The following is an 8,040-nucleotide window of genomic DNA, read 5'->3' as shown; positions in this document are numbered from 1 at the left end:
AAATGCAAACACAATTGTCTCATTCGGATCTCAGCGGAGCCACTGCGTGACCCTTCCTTGTAAGGAGGCTACAAGTTATACTGATAAACAATTATTCAACGTATAAGCATCCGCCCATGAAATAAAACTTGCAGTCACATGCACTAAGTTTTTGTCAATGTCATGAAAATGTTATTTCGATATTAATTTTAAGAGCACACATTAAAAATTCCCAAAAGTGAAAATTTTTATTTTTAGCGGGTCTAAAGGGGACATGAACAATTTTCCCATGTTATTTAAATGGGTCTTTTTTGAACCTATAATATCATGTTTTAGGTAGGGGAGACCGGGAACAATTGTAACGCGGGTTAATTATAACATTGGCCATTACTTGTAGAAGTGAGTTTCAAAATATCGTTTGTACATATCATTGGAGTCACTCATGCAAGGTGTACGTAGCAAATAAAAAAGAGCGTCGTTAGTAAAATGTGAAAGACTAGACAAGGAAAAACGTGATTTTTAAACGTAAGTAAATTTTTAGCTGACTTGTTTTTATTTTCTCTTGAAAGATATGCATTTACTTTAAACAATTACCCTGTGCATGTGTAATATATGTTCTTTCCTGGACAACGTGGATATTATGTTTGATGCTTTGAGCCAACGTAATTGTGAGAAATCATGGTATTTGTCACTGATCGCTGAAAGGTACAAATGTAACATGACGATCGGGGACAATTGTAACAAGTAACAATCGTCCCAGACAAAGTTGTAGTGAACTATTATGAAAATAAACTAGATATGATAGAAGATAATACAATTGATGTAATTAATACAAAATGTACGTACTAAGTATGTTTTTTCGGGGCCACAAGTACGTAGGGGAGACCCAAACCCCAAAAAGTCCTTGTCGGTATAATATATCATTATGGTTACTACAGGGAAAGGAAAGATTTTACCCCATATTTCATTATGGGGCCTCCACTAACTTTATACACCCTTACAAACGTTTGTGGCTGGCTGTGGATCACTGCTTTTTGATGTTGTAACAGAATAGTCTAATGTTTCAAAATGTTCCTTCCTTGTGATGTTCTTAAATAGCCTATAAGATTTTAAAGACTCATTTGTCAAATAGGCTCCTTTTCTAATACATCAGAAGTAATTAACAATGTAACTCTTCACTTGTTTTTCTTAATCTCTCTCGCACAGAAGCGCATTCTCTGTTCGCGTCGTTGTGTGAGGGATTTGTATAGGTGTTACAAATGCAGTGTGGGTGTCTATTAGTACAATATCATTAGGACTTCAAACAGTGGCATAACAATAGAGAAAACAGGGTAGGCATTGCCTAGGGGCGCAGTGTGCTTGGTTATAATAGGGGGGCGCCACTACGAATTTTGCCTAGGGACGCCAAACGCCATTCTTACGTTACTGACTTGAATTTTTATGTTACGTCATATTTTAATCTTGGCTTGCTTGTCCGTGTTAAAGTTAGACAGGGGGAAACTTATTTCGAGCTAATGTGGCACGGTACCGGTAACAAGTAACTCATCATTCATGCATCTTGTTGACGCGTTGAAATTGTATATTTTTAAATAGGTCTACATTAAATTTGAGGATGTAGTCTACACTCTTAGTTTGTTATCCCCATCCGTTGTTAAACCTATCTGTATTATTATTAGTAGTATCAGTATTATTTAATCGTATATATTGTTTTGCCATGCCATATAATTGTACTTTTCATTAAAAACATCATGTTACAATTGCCCCAAAGCTCTGTTACAATTAACCCGGACAAGGGGACGTCTGTAACAAGACATATACTGTCATAAAATACTTCATAACTTTCTATATTAGAAATTGTCATGTATGAAAAAAATGAATGGAGCAACAAAGCTTAACTTAAGTTGTTGTATAATTTTCAGACTTATTCGAGCATAAACATGTGAGAAAAAAATGTAAGATTTGTTACAATTGCCTCACGTCTCCTATACTTGGAATTAGAATAAAAACTTGAAATTTGGCATGCTTGTATGTTTTCGTTAGCATTACCTAACTGAATCAGTAAAAATAAAAATTTCCAACTTTAGAGTTGCTTTATGGGGAACTGAAAAATCTTTTCCATATTATTTATATGGGACACCTTTTACACCCCAAAGTTATTGGGCACTTCCTGTAGGGCAACAATGATTAAATTTGATATGATTGTAGCTTTTTGCGACTAACCGACATTAAAATTGCCAAAAGTGAATATTTCTAATTTTTAGGGGGTCTAAAGAGGAGATGAAGAAATTTACCATCTTATTTAAATGGGCCTCTTTTGGACCTATAATCGCATATTTTAGTTACTTGGAATTGGAATACAAACTTGAAATTCGGTATGCTTGTACGTTTTTGTTAGCTTTATCAAAGTAAATCATTAAAAATAAAAATTTCCAAATTCAGAGTGGTTTTATGGGGAACTGAAAAATCTTTTCTATGTTACTTATATGCCCTGAGAAAAATGTATGTGTCGCGCGTAAAATTGTGTTAGATTTCTAAATCCTGTAGTTTTTGGACTTAACGTACGGCAAACGCATAACTGAAAACGCATGTTTCATAATACTTTCTGTATAGGTGTTCTTCTGTACGTACTTTACGTATGAAACAATATAGCAGGTCAGGACCTCACATACATGGATGTATAAACACAAAGCTGACGAAGCTAACATACATAAATGTATGTAATATAAGGAAGACTGTTAGATAGCAGACATCCTGCAGCGGCATCATGTAACATCTAAGGGCAGTACCTATGTAGCATACGGATAACGTATGCTCCGTACTGATTTCTGTAGTATGTAAGAGGGTTCCGTATATTTATACAATATATCGCTGTCCGGAGAACGGATTTTTCTGTGTGTGACATCTTCTACATTCCAAAATGTTTAGGCACTTCCGGTAGGATTGGAATGATTATTAAATTTGATATGATTGTAGCCTTCCGGAACTGGTGTCCCGACAAAACGTACCAGCGACAAAACGTACCACTTGAATTTTCGCGACAAAACGTACCACTTTTGACGACCTGTCATAAATGACAACCTGTTAGGATTAATTAAAGCATTTCTGATATTTATTCCACAACAAAACGTACCACTTATATAAATTACAACCTGTCTTGGACTAATTAAAACATTTCGGATATTTAATCCGCGACAAAACGTACCACTTCAAGCATTTTTTTTTCAGCGTGTTCACAGATTATTCTCCAGATCGAACAAACTTTTCTTAAAGGTTCTGTACGTGACAAACGTAACATTAAACACGTTTATCAGCGAGTAAGAGAACACGAGTCTTCCAAAATACATTAGACCAATGTGGGTGCTTACATATCTAACAAAAGAGAACATAATGTTAAGAAACTACTTCCTCATGAACAGGTAAAACAACGGCAGTATATGGTTGAGAAGAACAGACAGGTAAGGTATCGAGCTGTCAAAGTGCAGAAACTCATTGGCAAAAGAGGGCTCATTTACAGAGGAAATGTAGCAGCCTATAAACTGAAAGACACAGCTATAGATCATGGACACTTTTTGGATATTATTCCTTTCTTAAGCGAATTTGATCTTCCGCTTAAAAGTAATGTAGATAAGGTCACCGAGAAGAGTCATATACGAGGAAGTAAGCAGGATAGTGGTCGCATAACTTTTACTAAACACGGTGAATTATGTTTTGAATGCTATCAGCACACTTATCAGAGAAGATATTTCGAAAGAAGTCTCTCAAGCTTCAATATTTTCTGTTCTATTAGACACAACTAAGATATAGTAGTTTCAGGCCAGTGCTCTGTTGTTTTACGGTATGTTTTAGTAATGACATGAAATGCGAACGTGAAATAAAAGCAAGGATAGGAATAGCGAAAGAAGCCTTTAAAAGAAAGAAAAGTCTGTTTTGTGGGACCTTGAACAAAGAGTTGAGAAAAAGACTCATAAAATGCTTCGTGTGGAGTGTTGTACTGTATGGGGCGGAAACGTGGACATTACGTAAAGGTGACGAAAATCGACTGGAAGCCTTCGAAATGTGGGTGTGGAGAAGAATGGAAAGAATTAGTTGGGTCGAGCGGAAACCGAATGAGAGAGTGTTAGAAATGGTGGGTGAGAAAAGAACACTTCTAGATATTATTAGGAAGAGGAAGAGAAACTGGTTGGGACATTGCCTAAGAAGAGATTGTATCATGAGGGACATCCTAGAGGGTATGGTGGCGGGAAAGAGAGGGAGGGGGCGAAGGAGACTACAATTAATGGATGATATTAAAACAGAAAGATCATACGCGAAGACGAAAAGGTTAGCGGAGGACCGTGGAGCATGGAAGCTTCTCAGCTGCGGCAAGTGACCTGCCAATAAAGGCAGAATACCTATGATGATGATTTAAAATGGTTGTTAAACAAAGTATTATTGTCATTGTAAAATGCATATCTACCACAGGCCAGTGTCCTTGCGGTTTACTGCTGGAAATTCTGCAGAAGTTGAACCTTGATTTAAGAAGTGTATTGGAAATTTAACCGATGGCTCAAGTAACATGCATGAACAATATTCGGATTTTTTCAATTCACCTATGATCAGTTACACGTGTGATTCAGTTGATTTTGAGTTTAATGGTCCTTTTAGCAGCGAGGCTATATAAGACGGGACATACTGATTTACGGGAAATCCGAAGCACATGAGCTCCCGCCAGGAATCTAACCCAGGTCTCCCACGACAAAGGCGCATACGCTAACCGTTTAACCACTAAGAAACTCAGTTACACGTGTGGTGTTACGCTCATATATACTCAATCATGTCATATGTGATCTGACAAAAAATTGCATTGATTCTGTGTCATTGTTCTGTTGAATGACTGTGCGATATTTATGCGTGAGTCTTATCAGCGAATGGACATTTGGAAGATCAAATGTTAACAAAGACGTCTTACAGTTATTGCGGAAACAAGATGGTAGAAAACACACTGTTTTTCAGAAAAAGTTTGGTCATTTTTCGAACCCAGAAAGTGCTTTGTATATAGAGTTGACCATAATAATTAACCCACAAATACCCAGTGTAACACAGGTGTCACATTGATTTCCTGTTGACCTTATAAAGTTAGTTTCAAACGTTTTACACAGATACCCATTGTACTTTATAAGCCACACATAAACCCTTAGAAGCCACACATGTACCAAGCTTTGTTTCGTTCCTTTTCTTCAGGATTTAGCAATTTTATGCAACTTTTCTTGTCAGTAGCTGCATGTAGTTCATGGAGTTCTCGAGCGCCTTTCACCTTCCGGATAAATTTAATTATTCCTATGATAAGTACGTATTTAACTCCCTAATAATTTATTTATCCTGTATCTAAAAGGGTCAATAATTACTCTGGTAAAATAGTAATTGTTCACGTACTAAATTAAAGTTGTAAACTACGTCTGTTCCTCGCTGAGTCACAGGTGTCACATTGGGTTTCCAATTCATTCAAAAACATTTTTTTGAACATTTCTGTTATCTAAGACCCTCATTTAGTGAACTATGAAAGTTTTGTTCAAAAATTCTTACTTGAACAATGTTTGGGTTTTTATGGGTTAAGAAAATTGCTTCTACAGAAAATATCAAACCAAAAGCTAGATGTAAAGCGAAAGGATATATAAAAGATCTTCTCAAGTTCAAAACAACTCGGACAGCACAAATGTTCCTTAAGATATTTCAAGTGACGACCTCGCTGTAAAACTATCTCCAAATAGGGGGTGCTGCTAGTGTAGTCCTATCGGATGGTGGAGACTACTCTGTTCCAAGTGAAAAAGTAGAGAGATGATTTTGAATCCGTTAAGAATGCAGCATTAAGCTTTGCAGAATGGGCCAATAACAAATTTAAAGACTTAGAACGTGATTTCTTTTTTTCTATTGACCTGTCGACAATTCGCCTTCAGAGATGGACAAAGATTTTCCTGTGAATATGAAGATGAAGCTGCTTCTATCCAATGACCATGTACTGCATCGAAGCATTCAACACAATATTGGACATTGTAGTTTCGAGTATTTCTTCAAGATTCAAGAAGCAATGTACTTTATGGATTATTTGGACCCTAGACACTTCAACCAAGTAACAGAACTTCCAGACGTGCCTTTCGATAAACTTACATATTTTCTGAAAAACTTCAGTTAAGAAGTTTCCAAGGATACTATAAATGTATTCTCTTGGACTTTTGAAGGACGTGGATATCCTTGAAAGTCAGTCTTGATGACGAGCACAACCGAGAAAAAATGACTGTCCTGATGGTGCAAGTGATTCAGAATTAGGAGAAAATACATTTTTTTTTACAAGGAAAGCGAATACAAAACGTGTTGCAAAATTGTCCAATGTGCTGCTTTTTAATTTTGCAGAATTGTAAATTTTGCAGTAATACTTATCCAGGTTTCCAGCATACAAATTTTCATTGACTTTGCCCGTAACTCAGGTAACATGTAAAAGAAATTTTTCAAAACTGAAATAAACTGAAATACATTAAAAATAGGCTAACAAGTACCATGTCTCAGGAACATTTGAGAATATTTATGTTGATGTCTATTGAAAAAGATTTATTAAAAAATATTTCGAATGCAAAAGTGATAGATACAGTAGCAACAAAAACTAGTACACTAAAGCATCTGCTAATTTTGTAATATAGTATACGTTCTCCTTGAACTTCATATAATATTTTGAACAATTCAGAATAATATACTAATGAAAGAATATCAGGTTTTAATTGTCAATTGTTAATACTATTGACTTACTGTAGAAAGAAAACTGTGCAACTTGATTTGTGACATTAAGATGCTGGTGGCCCTTGTGGGAGAAAGCGCCCGCGCCCTCTAATAATACCTATCCGTCCCTGGTCCAAAGCCTGGATAAAGTGTGATGGAAATCAGCAAATATTCAAATATTGCATATGGAAGATTCTTGCTGGTCTGGCGAGAATCATGCAGGTATGGTCTTGGTGTTGCGAGAATCTTGCAGGAATGGTCTTAGTCTTAGCCTTAGTCGTAGTCTTGGTCTTGCATCGGTACTTTTCTCACCACCAATCTGTTCAACTTTTAACCTTATTTTGGCCGATATATATATACTTATATGCTGTCCCATCAAGTGGTACGTTTTGTCGCCTGTCATTATTTGATGGCTGATTGGAAGACTCTTCGCAAGTAGCCCTCCAGGCAAGTGGTACGTTTTGTCGCTTGTCATTATTTATAGTGTTTTTAGAAAACCCTTCACAAGCATCCCTCAGGGTAAGTGGTACGTTTTGTCGCTGGTACGTTTTGTCGCTAGTACGTTTTGTCGCGTATTCTCCGGAACTAACCTACAGAAAAAATGTCAGAAGTGAATACTTTTAATTTTTTTAAACGGTCTAAAGGAGGATGAAGAAATTTCTATGTTATTTAAATAGGCGTTTTCTTGGATACAAAATATTATGTTTCAGATAGTTGAAATAGGAAAGGAAACTTGAAATTCGGCATAATTGTGGGTGTAAGAGGTGTGAGGCCGTAGGTCGAGCAAAGACGGAGGTGTGGAGACGAAGCTATCTGGGCAAATTAAGGAAATATGAAGTGCAAATACATGAAATTCATTGTTGATACAAAGGCTGATACATAAGGGATGTGAGGCCGTAGGCTGAGCAAACGCGGGGGTTTGGGGGCGGAGCTCCCAGCTATCCAAAAGGTTAGTCTTGTTATATAATTGCTCCTAGCATCTTGTTGTCTCAATAATAAATATTCAATATTTTACACTTAGTTTTAATGTATTCAACGTACTCTTTACATACACAAATAATAACGTGTTGAAGTCTAAACATTAGATAAGTAGAATAATTTTAGTCAGGCGTTTATACTACGTAAACATTACAGAAACTATAAGCCAAAATTATAAATATTGATTAGGAAATCTTCCCAGATTTACATTTTGACAAGGAGATCGAACTGCATTAAAATATTGATATGCAAATAAATTACAGAGAAATTTGCACTTTATGTTGTTGATCTGTTTAAATTTTAAAGTCACGAATCAGGGGCGTCATTTAGGGGGCA

Source organism: Thermobia domestica, chromosome 6 (assembly GCF_964235325.1).
Source record: "Thermobia domestica chromosome 6, izTheDome1.hap1.1, whole genome shotgun sequence".
Taxonomy (NCBI): Eukaryota; Metazoa; Arthropoda; class Insecta; order Zygentoma; family Lepismatidae; genus Thermobia; species Thermobia domestica.
This window is presented reverse-complemented; position numbering follows the sequence as displayed.